The sequence below is a fragment of the Manis javanica genome, chromosome 2 (assembly GCF_040802235.1).
Source record: "Manis javanica isolate MJ-LG chromosome 2, MJ_LKY, whole genome shotgun sequence".
NCBI classification, from domain to species: Eukaryota; Metazoa; Chordata; class Mammalia; order Pholidota; family Manidae; genus Manis; species Manis javanica.
Window position 1 is genome coordinate 23,989,505 of NC_133157.1, and position 18,479 is coordinate 24,007,983.

The 18,479-nt window shown below is 43.9% G+C and overlaps 1 long non-coding RNA gene across 5 annotated transcripts in view; it reads right to left on the minus strand.

The window, feature by feature from the left end:
- Positions 1-18,479, minus strand: part of LOC118966947 (uncharacterized) — a 79,177-nt gene that overhangs the window by 7,667 nt on the left and 53,031 nt on the right. For 2 of the 5 annotated variants that reach the window (XR_012126895.1, XR_012126896.1), the window contains exon 2: positions 2,171-6,368. This is a non-coding gene — a long non-coding RNA (uncharacterized lncRNA). Of the gene's footprint in view, positions 1-14; positions 838-2,170; positions 6,369-18,479 lie in introns of those variants that run through there. The other 3 variants (XR_012126899.1, XR_012126898.1, XR_012126897.1) reach the window with 3 other exon arrangements.

Consider the following 18,479-nt stretch of genomic DNA (forward strand, 5'->3'; position numbering starts at 1 on the left):
ATATGAATTTGTTATGTTGTTTCCACCACGATAAACCCAGCTTCCCGGGCCATAGCCCAGTCCTGCCTCAGTGTTCCCCCTGCTATGAAAGAGACAGCTAACTGCTCCCCAGAGATTTCTGCTCCCCTTCCATAACATGGAATTGTCACTGGGACATGGCTGCCATGTCTCTGTTCCCATTTCCCAGCATTTCTTGCTTCTTGCAGGGGTCATGTGACTGTTCCTCACCAATGAGCAGAAGTGATGTGTTCTCCTGGGCCAAGGCCTGTCTTCTCCACCCTCTCCTTTCTCACCCACCCCAGGGAGAAGGAGCTTGAGTCCCTCACTCACCATGAATAGAAGGTCGCAAATGAGAACACCCACATAGACAGCTTGGTGAGTGAGAAATAAACTTTATTATTTGAAGCCATTGAAATTTTATGATTTGTTTGTTATAGCAATTAAGTATACTCTCATTAGTACAGCCCAGACTGGGATAGGAGCATACACTATCAGTAGACCCCTGGCCCTGTATGCAGTACACTGTGCTCAGAACTCCATCACCACAATCTCATAGAACCCTCAGATGTTTCCGGCAGACCACAGCCATCCCTGTTTTACACCCTAGAAACTTGGCTCTGAGATATCAAATCATTGCTTCCAGATCATATGGCTAGGAAGTGGCACACACAGGATTCACATTCTGTCTGACAGCAGGTGCAAGAAGCCTTCCTCTTGTCCCCTCTAGACAGCGTGATCCTGAGATGCAGCAGAAAGGACATCTTTCCACAACCGTCCACAATCTGAACTCACTCACTGGTTTACAGGACTCCTCCCCTATGGGCCTCAACCTGGGATCTGGGAAAGACAAGGAGAAGAAAGGAAAGTGAAAGCAATTCCTCCTCCCTCCAATCTGGCTAGCCGTGGAACAAAGGGAGCCCTCACAGAGGTGGAAGTACCCTTCCTAAACCCTCTCACCCGCATCTGGTACGGGCTCCAAGGAAGTATCAGCAAATTTGCTTGAAGTCCCTTTGGGGAAGGAATGTAGTTTTTTAAAGTCAATCTTAAACTTGCTGATGGCAAGTCTTAGTGAAAGAGAGACCCAGTCGAGGTGACTCAAAACTATTTATATTAAAATTTGTAAAGGTGGCCAAATTAGAAGGCTGTACTGAGAGTCAGCGCAAGCTCACCAAGGACCACTCAGGAGGGGATTCCTGACACCGGCAGTAACATTGCACTCCAGTGGGAAAATACTGCGGCTGGAGCACTGAAGCTGGAGGTGCAAAGCCTGACTGCCTGGCTTGGTGTCTTCAGCAGGACATGACCTTTCAGAGCCACAGCGTCCTCATTTCTGAAAAGAGGGGGTAAGGGCATGCTACTCTCTTCCTCAGTGTTTTCAGGAGCTTTCCCTGTCTTCTTCACCTTGATGCTCAGCATCTTGTACCTGAACTAGCACAATAGCCCCTGAGTGGGGAGAGCGGCTCCAGTGCCTCCCGCCCCCGTCCCCCGCCACTGCCCCATGAGCTCACTCCCCTGCTTAAACCCATCGAGAGTTCTCCACGGTCCTCAGGATAGAATCCAAGCTCCTTAAATTGCCATTCAAAGTATCCCATGATGCAACTCTGACCTTCATTTCTACCGTATATTCCTTTATTCCAATCCTTCATCCTATACTTGATCCCAAGGCAAGTCTCATACTTCCTGTGTGTCTCCTTGCTGTTTGCTCCTTTTAACTCCCTTGCTGTGCTCTTCCCTATCCGAATCATTACAAGTTCAAACCTTATCCATCTTTCAAGGTTGATGTCAATACAATCACTTCTACAAAGCCTTTCTTGATGTCCGCCACGGGGTCATCATCTCCCTCTTCTGAGTATAGGCAGCAAGACTTGTTAGGCACTGAGACCTTTGAAATGTGTTGGTTCATTATTTGATACCATTTCTTATCTCCCCTCCCAACTCCTTAGAAAACTCCACCTGCTTCATCTATGCATTCTCCAGCAAGCACCTAGAATTACGCCTGGTACAAAGTTGGTATCTGGTAAGTTTATTAAGTTAATTCAAAATCATAAGTCAAGGAAAGACTCAGAAAAGAAAGTTGATAAAAGAGTATGGGTAAGCCACGTGGAGGTAACAAGTAAAGCCTGACACTAACGGCTTAACACAATAAAAAGTTACCTCTTGCTCTACTCACCGTTCCCTATGGGTTAAGCAGCTCCACAGAGCACAGCTCCTCCAGTCAATGAAGCAGGAATCCAGTCCCCTTCCATCCCTCAAGGGTCTCTGCATCGCAAGTGCTTTGTTCCAGCTACGGAGGGATGTTGCAAGGTGGTGGAAGTCTGCATAGGACATTTTACAGCCAGGCTGGGATTGGTGTACTTTCTTAACACTTGAAGTATGTCTGTGTATCTGTGAAGCATGGACACCACCTGGGAGTTTGCTGAAATGCAGGCTCCTGGGCCTCACCCCAGACCTGCTGACTCAGAGTGTGCATGTTAACAGAACCCTGGGTGATGGGTGGGCACATTACAGTGTGAAGTGCCCTAGTGGACATCATTTTGGCCCACATTCCATTGGCAGGAACTCAGTCACAATGCCCAAAATAACTGCGAGGAAAGCTGGAAAAATCTGCCCTACCCTGATGCCTGGGAAGAGGAAATGGGTTTGCTGGCCATAGACAGTGCCACAAGCAGCATGTAAGATGGACTGGATCCATCATTCCCACCGCCAGGTGGTCAACCACATCGCATAGTAATGTTCTACTTCAGTCACCTGCTCCGCAACAGCAGGGATGGATGGAGCGTCCCTGCCTGGCTGAGTCAGGGACAGGCTTTTTCAAGATGGTGGGATCTGGCCAAAAGACAGGATTTCCAGTGTATCGATAGAGAGATGGAAACCAGGTAAAAAGGCATGTTAAAAGGAAAACCTTTCAGCCAATAAAGTTGAAATCACTTCAACAGCTAGTGTACTCTGAAGAAAAGAGCTCCCCACTGCTCCCACCAAAGGTCATTCAGTCAGTGCCAAGGCCATAAGCAGCCACATTAGCAAGCTGCTCCATTTCTGAATCCATTATTCATTTTCTGTAAAGTTTTGACCTGTTAGATGCCAACTGTTTTCCCTGTTTCCATTGGTCATTGTGTCTGGTTCTCATTAGTTGGAATTAATTTGAATTATTCTGTGACTCTTATTTTTTCCAGAACAGGATTTGAGGTTCACAGACTTTCATCTTTTATTTATGATTGGTTAATTAACCAGCCTAGAGTAGGGGGAAGAGGCGTGGAGAAAACTTTCAAGAATCTTTCATGCAAATGTGTAGACCAGTTAACAAGAAAACTCAGAGGTCCTTTGTAATATTTGTACTTGATGGTGTTTTACTTGGGAAATAATGGTAAGTCAGCTCTGATCTTGAGTTTGAAAGCATTTCATTAAAATAGAAAAAAGAAAACAGTATTTCATAATATGAATTTGCTTCATCTTGCATGTGCCAGACACAGAAAAAAATCAACCCTGAAGCAATCAAAATTTCCCCATCAACACTGAGCATATTGCTTTTATAGCAGAACATTCCTTGTCCAAATATATTGTATTTTTTATTTTTAAACCACAGGGAAATAAATGATTTAGAAACTCAATAAGAAAAGAAAAGAAATCCCTTAAAAGTACGTATCATGAAAAGCATTTTCTAGTGCTGAGTATAAATTGGCATTTCATGTCCACTCATATGATTTAATATTAGGAGTCAAGATGGTGTTACATAATTCACTCCTGAGCTGCAAGGGTGAATGGGTAATGTACATATGTATGCCATCAGTTATGGGATAATTTCTGCATTGTTAAAGGGCCATATATCTTTTCTCTCCTTTTGCTTTCATCTGAGGCTAGACCATCTCTCTTGATGAACCATCCCTCTCATGGCTTCAACAACTGGGCTGATGACTTCCGAGTTTTCCTCTCCAGAATGCGCCTTGCTGTTGAGTTTCATATTTGTAGAACCAATTCAGTGTTGGACAACTCTAGTTCCAGAAGGACCCCAAATTGGCCTGTCCTAAAAGTAGCTCACCATCTTCTCCCAAAACTTCTTATTCCTTCTTGTATTTTCTAAGAAAACATGCAAATATTTGCTGAATTATTGAGGGAGGTAAGATTCATTCTTCATTTTCCTCAATTTTATTTCCACAGAATTAATATGATCCTTTACACACATTTCTTTTTATCCGAACTTGGCCCCCAACCCCGCAAAAAATCTTGAAGTGACTTAAAAGAATCTACAATGCAATGCAGGGAAAATGGTCAAAGAACTCATGAGAATGGCAAAATAGAAAAGCTGAAGGGGCAGAAGGCTGAGTTACAGCACTGTCTAGCAGGAAGTTGGTAGACAAATTAGGTTCTGAGTTTTCCAAAGACTAAAAGCAAAGTGAGAAACACTTATCAAGAATGTATGATTCATAGTGTCTATCAGATTAAAGGAAATGCCAGCTGTTCAAGAGGAGTGTGATTTTATTATATAACAAAAGCGATGCCAACCGCAGGTGGTACGGACTTTTCCTACAAGATGACTGAGGCCAAATGAAACCTCCTTGGTTGCCTGTCTTGTCTACTTAACAATTAGATAATTGGTGATGGACTTAAGCAAATACCTAGGAAACACCTAAATTAACCTTCCCTTGAGGACCATGTGACAAAGAGTGGAAGTGGGCAAAGAATTACCTTACTCCCACAGTCTTTTCTAGTTCTCTTTAGTATGTGACTCTAGTAAGCATCTTACAATGAAATGTTGGTCCTCTACAGGTTTGTCCCACTATCTGAAAGTAGAGAGTTCCTATGAAATCTGTCCTAAGTGAAGATGGCATAAAGCAAAGAAGCAATTGCCATTAAGTTATATGGAAAATTGTTGAATGTTCCCAGACCCCAAGAGTAAACTCTCTGAGGCTTTTCTGATACCTTAGGACACATCTTGCTAACGGATGCACAAAATAAATCAAGATAAAGCACGGATGCTCACAGACACAGTTCAGAGCTATGGTGGCCTGACTCTGAGATGCTGAGTGGGGTTCCCGGGGAAGGAGCTTGGTGGCGCCACTCTCGCTGCTCCGGGTGTGCGCTGCCTCTGTGCAGGCTCCCTGTCACACAGATGCCGAACACTATTTTCACTTCACCTTCTTGCATAAACGGGAAAATCCTCTTCAGATTTGTTTTGGTTAGCCAAAATGGGTCCTACTCATATAGATATTTCACAAAAGCGGAGTGGCTAATGGGAGCTTTCAAAATGTGGGATGCCTTTATAAAGCATATTTTACTGAATCAAGGTCTTCTGTGGTCTGCCTTCAATTTCATGTCTTGCCATGTAACCTTCATCAATGCCGCACCACTCCCTGTTCCTCTGGCAGCCGGCACAACTCTCATGCCTTTGATTGTACCGTGTCCCCTACAAAGCATACTTTCCTACACTTCACTGTCTCGTGTTCCTATCCATCCTGTGCAACTCAAACTCATCTCTTCTGTGAACTTCTCCCCAACTCCAGAAGCAAGAGCTCCCCCCTTTAGACTTCTACACCACATGCATGCCCCGGGCTGTAGCAGTTCTCCACAGTGTATCAAGATCTGTTGTTGAAGAGGCTGCTCTCACATAGAACAAGTTAATGGTTCTTGAGTACTTAGTATGTATTAGGCACTGAGCTAAATGCTTCAGTATATATCATTATCTGTGATTCTTGCATTAGTTTTCTGTTGCTTAATAACAAATCAGTACCAAAACCTAGCAACGTTAAACATTTATGAGCATTTATCATCTCGGTTTCTGTGGGTGAGGAATGTGAACATGGCTTAGCTAACTGCCACTGACTCACAAGGTTATAGTCAAGCTGTTGCTGTCATCTGGAAGCTGGACATTTTGCGATAGGTACATTTGGGTTCATTTTACTATGCTTTTGACTTTTGTGTTTGAAATTTTTCATAATAAGAAGGTAAAATAAAATCTGAAGATACATACAATTTCAAAGTCAAGTTAGGAGGGAAGAAGAAAATACAGGGAAAATACTTCATTGAATCCCCACAATACCTCTTTGAAGGAGATTATAGTATCCCCTTTTACAGATGAGGAAACTGAAGCTCACTGAGATTAAAAGGTGCCAGAGCTGGGATTTGTAGCTGACATTTTCCTCCACTGTATCACACCAACATACCCAAACGTTTTCTCTGCATCTAACACCCTCCAGTTACACTGGCTCCTGGGAATATATGAGGTTACATTAATGCCTACCTTACAGTCACTCTCAGCCTTCATCATCCTCCACTTGAATCAGAAGGGCTTGGATCTGAATCTGAACTCTTCCACTCTGACTGTATGCCCTTGGGCAAGTCATTTCACCTCTTTTGGGCTACAGTGTCATCACCTGTAAAATTCAAGCAATAATGCCCATCTTATAGAATAATAATGAGGGTTAAATGAGAAAATAAAAACACTTAACAGAGTTCATAGCACACAGTAATACTAAAAAAATGTTAATTATAATCATTATTATTAATTTAAATGTTTTTATTAGGACCATCATCATCATTTCCCAATTACATTGAAATTGTTTACATGTCTCTTCCCAGACTAGACTCACAAAGAAATACAAGGGATTCTTTGTCATTTATTTCCAAAATACATTTTATTCAATGCAGATAGGTTATGTTGACAGCACCTCAGAAGTTATAACCCAGACAGAAGATACAAAGACTATTCCTCAAATCCCCAGCACATTTATAAAAGGACTTTCATTCAGGTAGAGCTCTTTGAAAAGAGAACACACTGTCTTGAAAAGCAATCACAAAGGTTAAGCACTGTAAGCAAGATATTTTGTCATTATGAGAGTGAGATCACCCCCATCGTTTTTTCTCAATCTCACAGCCACACTGCAGGGGAAATATTCTTGCGGCCCGTTCTACAGATGTGGAGACTAAAACCCGAAGAGGTAAAATGATTTGCCCATGCCACAGAGCCAGGACTACTGACTTTGAGCTACGTATTCCTTCTCTGACACCAGTGACTCTTCAAGACTAGGTTGTGTACAGGTTACTTAGTTCCTCTAGGATTTGCTTTTTAACAAGCACTGGGGGATTCCGATCCAGGTGGTCTGAAAAAGGCTACTTCCCTCACCCACTGGGGTCTCTTAAAAGATAGCCGCTCACAGGCCAGCACCTTATTTCTGCAACCTGGGGAACCTGTTAGGGCATTTGCCAAAGTTATAGGGCATGTAGGGAGCTGGAATCTGGAAGATTCAGCCTGTGTCTTGCCCACAGCTTCATTCTGCCTCGGCGCTAGTGCTGACAGTGGTGAGGGAGCGCCTTTGGGCGGCCTGTCCTGTCTGACCTTCAGTGCCTGCCCGAGGGTGGGCTGGCCTCTGTCGACACTGCCCACAACCATGGGCACGGCGCAGGTGCCAGAGCTCTGAAGGATCTGGGGAGAGAGAGTCTGGCATCTAAGAAGCCACCCTCGATTCCCTCAGCCAGAACTGGTGCCCCCAACCATGGCTCCCGTACCTTTTGTGTACAAAGTAGTGCCGCTGCTAGTTTACAAACCTGCCTCCCAGGGGAAGAGGTGAGGAAAGGGTGGGCAGAGGAGCTGCACCTCACTCCTCGTGCTCTCCCGCGGGACCTGGTTTCGGGTACTCAGCAGATACTCATGAACGTGGGCGTGAGTGAATGCAGGACAAATAAAAAATAGCTTCTGCCTATTACAGTGCTTAATAAAAGTTCCCTAGAAGCTTTTGTCTTTTTCTAGTCATTAGGTTTGACCACCTCTAGAATTCAAAGGGGATCTTTTTGCTTTTTATGACTATGATAAGAAATTCCTTTTATTTTTCTTGGAATACTTTAAAAGCATAAAAAAGAACACTTCTCATGAAGCTATAAATATGACGAACAATAAACCCTGTGGTTTGTGAGACACAAAACACCATAAACTGTTTTGAAAAGATAATTTTACTGGTAACAATATATTTGGAAACTAATTTGCCATCTCAATTGCCAAACTTTGGCCTGCTAATCTGCCAGAGGCATATGGGGTATGAGGCTTTGCAGTGAGAGCAATGACCAACACTTCACAGAACAACTTTCCCAGGACAGGTCTTGTGCACACAGCATCTAGTTCAGTGTTCTAATGGCATCCTCTCAGTCACTGCTATATGGAGGGGTACAATTCCCACTTTACAGCTGTAGTAACTGAGGTTCAGAAAACTCACAGCTGGGACCAGGTGGAGCCGGATTCATACCCAGGTTCTTTTTGAGTCTCAATCCCATGGATTCCACATTATGCCCAGGCTACTCTTAGCTCAGAGGTAAAATCATCATAAAGCCCTTTCAACGAACCCTAACACAGATCAGTAAGATCTCACTGAGATCTGCTGGTCAGAGAGGACGGACAATCCAAAGGCGTGCCCCTCACCACTGTCAGCACTTGGGCACAAGGCAAAATGAAGCTGTTGGCAAAATACAGGCTGAGTCTTCAATGATACATAAGGTCAATGATAACCCAGACAGAAAAAACACCTTCCCTCCTCAAAGAACCTTCCTGACCCCCTTCTCAGTCTCCCCTGCCAAGTCACTTAAAAGTAACAATTCTCTTTTGAGGACAAGGCTGAGAATGCCACATGCTATGAGCTGTCTATGCTATGGCACCATTACCCTGAAGCCCTGAAGTCATGTGGACCCCCAGAAAACTCAGGCTAAACAAACACATAATTAAGGAATCCATGTTCAACAAATAAAGTTTGAAATGAATGGAAAATACAATAAAGAAAAGTACCCATAATCTACCACCCAGAGACTATAAAGTATTTGATTAGCATTTACTTGGTGACATATATGGACCCATAGCGTGTAGCATGTAATATTACCTCTTCTGTTTTTCCACTTAACATTTAAGCAGCTGTCTTTTCCCATGCACTGAGTCAGTCTCCATGGTTGCACTGGATGCATAACACTCCAACAAGGGAATGTCCATCAATTAATCATTCTTTTTTTGTTACATATTGAGGTCATATCTAATTGTTAATGGTGCTGCATAATTCTGTAATAAGCAGCTATAAATAAAGCTTTTTTAGAAAACTTTATAACTGTGACACCAGGATACAACCCCAGAAATGGAATTCTAGGTCTATTAGGTATGAACATCACACCAATGGTCAAAATGTTTTCTGAAAGAGTGTGCTATTCTGCACTCACCAGCCCTGCACATCCTTTTATGGCACCCAGGGCTCCCCTTCCTGGCTTGTGACCTGAGCAGTTGCCAGGAGCCTTGTCCTCAGAAGAGCTCCATGTTTAGCTTAATGCTCTACTGGCACTGTCTTGAAATTATTAATAATTTTATCTTTGAATACATGTTTGCAAGTGAGGTCTGATGGAACAAAGGAACTGGCAGGTGGGCAAAAGAGATATGGGTGACATGTGTGTCTGCCTTTCCTTCTGCCTATTCACACAGAGTGCCAGTCATGCCCCACACATACAAATGCTGGTGGACTCCCCATGTGGGAGAGTCCAGCAAGGTGCAAAGCAAGTGTGAGGTAAGTGTGCTACTTCTATGACTGAATAAACTGCGGGGGGGGGGGGGGGAGGGCGGGGAAGGGGGTTGCTGGCTGTGCTAAGAGGCCATGCTTTTTATTGGAACCAGAACACGCTTCACACTAACAACCAGCCCTACCATATATTCTAGCCAACCATTTAGTTTGGTTAGCTTTTATTCTGTCCTTACTCATCATGAGCCAAAGGTCTAGAAAATGTTGGGAAAATGTATACGTATCAAGAAGTGAGTTACAAACCAGGCAAGTCAGTTTTATGCAGCATTTACAATCTTCTCATAAGAATGAAATACCTAGACACATACAAACTACAGAATACATGCTTCAAATGTAACACAAAGAGCAAATTAATTTTGGTGATTGCACATAGAGGTTTGCCTCCTCTCTCTACATGAATCCAGTCACCTTGGTGGAGTCAGAGCAGGATTTTACTAGAAGCAATCTTATTTCTTCCTTCTCCCCACCCTTCTCTAACTACCTTCTGGCTCAACAGCAGGCTGATGGCTTTTTGCACAATCTAATCAGTGACAGGCACCCAGACCAACTTCTCCAGATAGTGATGGATTAATAGCAATGTTGCTTTGGTGGCTAGTGGATGGTAAAAGGCAACTGAGCTAATATTTCTTTATCGCCATGTGCTCTATAATGTTTAGGTTCTTTATTTACTTGCTGGTAAATTTTTACAGCCTTGTTCTGCCTATTGCTATAATTTACATTAGGGCATCATTTCTGAAATACAGCTTCTGAACTTTGGACTGTAGTACAGTCACTCTTGTTCTTATGAGTTGACTCTTCTCTGTATAATCACCAAGTTTTCCTTCTAAGGAATTGTTATAACAAAGTCATTTTATATATATTACACCCAGTGTGCAAAATCCCCTCAAGCTGATAACCCGTGGCCCAGAGAAGAACAAAGCTAACCTCTAAAGCAGTTGTTTTCAAACATGACTGTGTGTTAGAAAGAACTGAGGAGCTTTACCAAGGAAGGATGCCTGCATCTCACCCTCCACGACTCTGACTCAGTCTGGGTTTTATTCCGGGCATTACAAGCCGACGTTATTCTACAGGAAGTCCCACTTCTGGAACTGCTTAGAGCTACACTCTAAGATCTCATTTGTTGAAATTCACAGGAGGAAATCAGTCAGAACATCAGCCTCCATATCAGGAGGACTTGGCATATAATTATGGAGCGCCTCCTGCCCAACACAATGCTGACACATACTAGGTGGGCATCAACAAATGTTTGAAGAATAAACGAATATCCTGATTCATAGCATAAGATGCTTAAAGGACCAAAACCAAAAAGATTGGAAAGCTATGTCTGAGCCAGATGGTGCAGGCCTGAAAAGTTCTTGAGCTGGGCTGTTGCATCATCTGAGCTGTTCAACAGGAAATAATCCAGCAGTAGACGCAGGTGATGCTCTGGTTGGAGAATAAACCTAGAAATGGTTTAGGGAGCAAGAGCCCAGAGGGGGCAAATGACCCAAACTAGGCCAGGGGAAGTAGTGATAAGGTGGAAAATCACACTAAGAGATTATTCACTGCTTAGCAAAGAAGCCTGACTTTAGGCATCTTACCCATATCCTCTCCTACCCTGACAACCCAGAAAACCTCAAACGCTACTGTAGTCAGCTCACCTGACTCTTTAGGCGGGACACTCACAGAGATAAGCCTCTGCTCCCCGGTCCTTCCCTGGTCAGCCCACTCAGCATCTCCAGAGCCCTCCCACAGTAGTAACAGTGAGACCCACTCACTGAGTAGCTACCATGTGCCAGGCTATCGGAGGCACATTCAGAGCATCTGCCCAATTTTGACAATGCATCTAAACCCTAGCTGAAAAAATGTAAGAGAAGCACTGAACCTGAGTCTTACCCCTTACTAGTTACTTGGGTGAGTTACTTAGCTTTGCAGTGTCTTTATCACCTATAGGACAAGAATAACCATAGTGTCTACCTCTCAAGCCTTCTGGAGAGCGGAGGGAGCGCATGGAAAGCCCAACCCACAGGGCTGGCCCAAAGAAAGCTCTATGTTCAATGTCAGCGTTTCCCCCTCATTTCACTCCTGCCCTCACAGACAGCTCAGGGGCATGCTAAATCTCCTATTGGTTCCATTTTTCTGGAAGGTTGGCTAGTACACTGTCACAAAAGGCTTTGAATGAATATTCACATTCAATTCCCATGACAATCCTCAGGGGCGGGAACAGCAGTGACAGCCAGTATGCCTCTGAGTCGGCTGGGGCTGCCATAACAAAATACTGTAGTCAGGAGAGTGTCAACAACAGAAAGTTATTTCTCAGAGTTCTGGAGGTCTGATCCGAGATCAAGGTGCCGGACAGTTTTGTTCCTGGTGAGAGCTCTCTCCCCGGCTTCTTGCTTTGTGCTGTGTTCTCACATGACAGAGAGAGAGAGTGAGCAAGTGCTCTGGTAAGTCTTCTGATTAGGGCACTAATTCCATCAGGAGGGCCCCACCTTCATGACTTCATGTAACCCTAATCACCTCCCAAAGGCCCCCACTACACATACTGGGGATCAGGGCTCCCATGTGTGAATTTTGCAGCACAAACTTTCAGCTGATGGCAGTATGTCTCCCACTGTACAGGTGAGAAAACGGAGGTTTGGGAAAGTGAAGTACCTTGACCAAAGTCACCAAGCTCCCACAGCTGCCATGCCTTTGACCACAACCATCACTTTTATGTTAGCTATTCCTACATGGCAGCCAGGACTTCATATTTAGAAAGAGCCAGGGAAGTTGCTCTACCTTACTAGTTAACTGGGAGTACTAATTAAAATGACAGTGAGATTTCATTTTTCACTCATCAGATTGGCAAAAATTAAAAGACTAATAATATCTAGCATCAGTGAGAGAGGGAGAAAGCTGTGCTCTTAAGTACTACTTGCAAGAATGCACGTCAGGGGACTGCTTCAAGGGCAATTTGTCGGTATCTATAAAAACATTAAACGTGCATTCTCTTTGATCAAGCAGTTTCAGTTCTTGATATCTACCCCAGGGAAATACTTTCACATGGGTATAAAGTGGTAAAAACTGCATTTTCTGGTAGCAATGAAACATTCCTAGCACCATACCACCCATTAGTAAGGAAAGGTTGAAAGGACTGTGGTGCACCCAAACTGCGGTAACTGTGAAATTAATATGGCGGATTTGTACAGTCTGACATAGGACATTTTATTTAGCAAAACAAGCAGACTGTGCAGTGTGTGTACCATAATTCTGTTTGAGACCCCCCCAAAAAAGCACCATAATGTCTATATTGCACGTCTATGTATAGAATTGCATTTTTAAACATCAAGGACACATACACATAAAGGAAAGGGGGATGTACAATGTACTGATGGACACTTCACAGTTAGAATGCATTCATGTTATCATTCGTATAATCATAGCAAATAAATACACAAATAAAATCATGGAAAAGAAGGAGCTTTCCTTCCCAATATCTCCTTTTGTTCTTGCTCTAAGAATACCTCAGGGGGTACACAGAGCGAAGTGACTGCCTCACCCTTCCAGACGAGAAACCCACGTCTGCGAGGAAAAGGAAATCTTTTGAGGGAATAGGATGGGTGAGCAGCAAAGTCAGGGCTGGAATCTAGGTCCTCTGACTCCAGTCCCAGTGCTCCATGGATTACAGCCCCTGCTTCATTCAGCTGCTGTAGTCCTCACACCACCTTGCCCTTGATCAGGGGGAAACATCAACCCATTCTTTCAGGAAAACCTCCAACTCTTAAAGAGACACAAGGTCTCAAAATTGTTCTTCTCCCTCTTGTTTTTAAACCCCTGCTGGGACTGGGAGCCCGCCTTCTCCCGGTCTCTACTTGAAACCTGCAGGCTCGGTGTTTAAAAGGACTCCTCTGATGTTCTGTCCGATTTCCATCCAAATAAACCTCATCTTGCTGATGTCTGTAAAGTCTGACTTTATAGCAGAGAGCTCTCCTGCAGCTCTGTCTTTAATAAAAGGGGAAAGAAGTGGAACTACTAATTTAGTTTCTTTAAACGGCATGTATTTTCATGCACATTAAGTCCATCTGTTGGTGAAATGGATGCCTTTGCACAGTGTATAATTTGATAAAACCCAAAAGAACTCAGAGCTCCCAGCCTGAAGCAGAAATAGAGAAAGTGGCTGGGAACCTGACTAAAGCGGAGAAATCCACCAAATACTATTTTTAGAACAAAAAACTGATTTAAGAAAAAACTACCCATCATGGAGAAAGATTAGTGTTCGCAGTGTAAGAGCCCCTCAGCACATTTGAACTGCTTTAGGGACCAAGATCAAAGGGCCCACCGTCTCTGCAACTCATTTCCTGGGCATATCTTTTCCACGGCGCTGTGTGGCATCTGAGCTCTTCACTTCCTTCACTCCGTCCAATGGCCCCCCACTGGCTGCAGAGGGCTTACAAACTAGCATCCTCCCTTTATTTGTCAGTTTTCAAATTTGAAATGTTGAAAACACTTAAATCTTGGCATTTCACAATTAAAATCAGAAATTGCACACACAAAAAATAGAAAATCAGGATTCAGATTACTTTTGAAAATTCAGAAAATCTGGCCATGTTGCGTCCAAATTCCTGCAGAGCATGAATGGGCTGATGAAGGCATCATATAGGTGACATTCACGTCCTTGTTTGCCATAATCCCCACCTGTACCTGCGTGACCTCTGTAGACACTAAAAGTTGCAACACCTGGTTTTAAAGACTGAAGACAACCTCTCAGAAGGACATTCAAGGTCCTTCATTATAGGCTTTTGGCCAGCTCCTCCATCATCATCCTTTCCCAGTTTGATACCCATTTATTTAGTCAAGAAACCTCCACGGATCGCTAGCATGCACCAGGCTGTTTGCTAGGTAGACACAGATGAATAAAATGCATGTAGCAATCAAGGTCCCAGCTGATGGCATGCACATCTAGGATAATGTAAGCAGGACTGCCTCACTAGTAGGACAGCCACAAGGACAGTGCAGTACCTCCAACCTAGAAATTTCAGGACTGTTAGTACCACTAGGCCCAAAGGGATAGAGTTGCTGCTTTGGAGAGAAGCTAAACCTTCTGCTGGGAAAGCAAGCAGCCCAAGAGAACCCTGCAGAGCAAGAGCTAGGGGAAAGATCACCCGCTCTCACTCTCCTCTCTACCTCCTGTCTTCTGAGGGGACTCCTCCACTGACCAGAGCCACAAGCAAAGGGCAAGGATGCAGCCATAGAGGTCAGCTGCTCTGGACAGAGAGCAGGACAGAAGAAAGGCAGAGTGGATCCAAGGTGGACAGAAGACTCTAGAAGCCAACCCTGTTCTGTCCTTCAAGGAACTCACAGTCTAGCATGGAGAAAGGCAAGATCAACAATGCCAGGCCAATGAGGGGCATGCTGTGTTCATGAGAATCATGGCAGGATATAGGAGTTCAGAGGAGATAACTCCCCGAGCAGAGGCAGTTGAGAAGCCTCCCAGGAAACAGTGGCTTCAAAGCTAGGATACAAATGAATTAGCCTGGTAGAGGTGAGGAGGGAGAGACAGGCTGTCCCAGGAGAGGGAGCATCTCATGGCTCAGGCTTCAAGGACACCGTATGTTCAATCCCCTGGGTCACTGAGCATTCCCCACATTTGGGAAATATGTGTGCATCTCTTGCACCTATATGTCTGTGCATAGACCCTTCCTCTGCTGGAAGAGCCTCCTTCCTCCCTTTTTGGAAAGTTATCTCATCGTCGTCAAGCAATTTCACTGCCGTATGTACCCAATAGAAATGTGAGCGTACATGAACCAAAAAACATACCTTAGAATGCTCACAATGGCATCAACAGGAAATGGATCAAGGAATTCTAATATACCCACAGAATAGAATATAGCAATGAGAACAATCTACAGTAGTGTGCAAAGATATGAGACAATATCACATATAATATTGAGTGAAAGAAACCAGACACAAAAGAGTATATCCCATAAGATTCCATTCATAAAAAGCTCAAAGTGCAAGATCAATTTATGGTGCTAGAATTCAGGACAGTAGTTACCCCTAGGGGAGCAGTCATTACTACAAGGAAGTGTGAGATGGGAGGTTTTACGTTGCTAGTCATGTTCTGTTTCATGAGTCGGGTGCTATTTACATAGATTCATGATAATCAATTGAGCTGTGTTCTTATGATAGGTATATTTTTCTTTGTATTTTAAGTCATCTTCTCTGGGAAGCCTTCCTTTGTTATTGACTAATAAGGGCTTCATGTCCAAAGAGTTCAGAAAACCTCTCTGTAAAACTCACCCAAGATGTCTGAAAACCATTGAAGAAAAATTAATGACTTGGGGGTCTCAGAACTGCCTTGATTTCCCTGGTGATTCTGGATAAGTCCTGTCTACTCTCTCACCTCCTTTTACTTCTTTAGAATGATGAGATGAAATGGATATGCTTCTAGTTCTTTCCAGTAATGGAGGGTTTTATAGGCATCAGAATCAGTGGGTCATGCAGCATTTTCTGACCCCCTGTGCCCATCTTGGACAGTCTCTGCTCATAAAACAACTCTGTAGTGGTTGCAACCCTCAACTGACTGGCTCCCAAAGTTCTCATCAAAGACAGACCCTGACCCTAATTTTCTCCCATGAGTCCCACATAATGAAAAAGGATGCAATAAAAAAAAGGGTGTTTATTGTATAGTGATCCATATGTTTTAATGAAAATATTTATATATGTCTGCCAATCTGACCTTGTGACCAGCACCAGATAACCAGTATCCCTCCAATGTGCTGTATAAACCCCATCAAAGCAGAAAAATAGAATAGTTTTGCTCACCCAGGGAAGAGCCATGGTAGGGCCTCAATGTAGGGCTTCCACTATTAGTTTTATGATATAGACTCTCATTCAGGGGCCCTTATTTCTTTTTCTCAAACCTCTCAAGACAGTATCTGTAGGCCAGAGCCACCGTATTCATTTCTCATCCCACTTACTGAAGAGACTTTGGGTTTTACCTTCAGATATTTCTTGGAACTGCGTTCCAGACTTCTTTTCAATAATGACCTCAGAGTAATATGGCCTTTGTGATGCCATATAAGTGGAGTGAAGTAAAATATGATTATTTTAATAATATAATCCTGACAGCCATTCATCCTGCACCTCTTACGGGTGCTACTACCACTGGGAGCCTTACTGACTCAGTGACCTTACGTGAGCGGGTACTTAGCCTCCCTGAGTCCCCATTTCCTTATCTATAGAATGGGACTCCTAACATAGTCAGAACATTGAGTTTGGGGGAAGATGAAATGCATTTAATCCATGGGAGCACATGGCCCAGCACTTGGCACACAGGAAGTGCTCACAGAAGGTAGCTGTTGATAGCAATTCTACTTTCTTCACAGCAGCCCTCTCAAGAAAGTATCATTATCCCCACTTTTGTAAAGGAAAAACCAAAGCTCGGCAACTTGCCCAAGATCACACAGCGATTGAATGGGCAGACCCAGGATTTTTTACCTCAGTTCTACTTGACGCCAAATCCTGACCTCTTCTCACTCTTCAATCCTGCCACGTCCACAGGTGTGGGGCGGAAAGCTTCTATTCCCTGATAAACATGGATTCATTTCAAGGGAAAGGATATTTTAACTATTTTACTTAATTATTTAAAAGAAAACAATAAACTATTAGATAAGACTTTTGCCCTGTCGTAAGAACTTAATTTTTCCTAAGTCCCTTTTTCATAAATCAATTCAAGATTGTCAGCCCTGATTTTGTGATGGTTGCCAATTTTGTTCCAGGTATTAGCAAAGGCTCAGAGAACCCTGGCCAAACTCCTTTCCCTGGGTACCCCCTTTCCCCCCCAAATTGGTCTCAGTTTCCCCTTATGAATAGGGGAGTGGATGGGGGCCCTGCCAGTCCCTGAAGCCTTGACCTGCAAGTCTCTCTTCTGACATCATCCCAGGGCCTTTTAGACACGTGAGCAGCTGGGCTTCAAACATTTGATTCCTGCCCTGTCTTCCCAAACTATGTCAAGTGGGGAAAAAAAAAAAGAGTCTAACATCTGTTTTCACACCATGGCTGTGAACTCATTCCTAAAGCATTTTTCATACTTGACCAGAAGGGCATTTCGTCACAAGTAACAAGATCCGTCCCTTGCTCCCTGGCCTCCTCTGCACTTTGCTGATAAGACAGTAATGAATGTGCTGATGCACATTTCCAGGAATCGAAGCTTCTCCCCGGCCCAAGCCAGTGCTGCTGCCTTCTCCGAGGCAGGTGCCAGAGCATAGTGCCTGCAAGGACTTCCCCGGCAAGCGGGCCAAGCCGCTGTCCTTGAGGCTCTCCTCCCTCCCCACCAGTGCCTCTCTCCGGCCCCTACAGGCAGGAACTGGTCACTTGTGCAGCCGTCAATCAAACATCCTTCTCCGGCTTGCTGGTCCCTGGGCCACTTGGGAGACAAGGACCCTGCTACTAGCTTCTGCATCTGCCAGGCACAGGAAGAGCTAAACACACCCTCAGTCCCACCATGGCTCAGGGAGGGCTGTGCCACGGCCTACCAGCATGACGCAGAACAGATCTCAACTCCTCCAGACCTCTGTAATACCTAGTATTTATAGAACACTTACTATGAACAAGGCATTGTTGTAGTTACTTTTAATAGGACTCTACACATATTTAAACCACCCAACAACCTTACGTCTTGTGTGATTAGTTTTATTGCCTCCCTATTTTACAGATGAGGAAACTAAGCCACCAACAGGTTATACAGTCCACCTAAGACCAGACACACCCAGGATTTGAACCCAGGCCCTCAGGCTCTAGGAGGGCTCACTTTTCCCACTAGGCTAATGTCCTCAAACATCATGGTCTCAGGACTCCTTTACAGTCTTCAGAATTATTGAGGACCCCAGAGAACCTTTGTTTCTAAGGATTATTATCAATCACCATATTAGAAATTAAAACAGAAAGATTTAAAGCCCAAGAATACACAGCACACACTCCAGT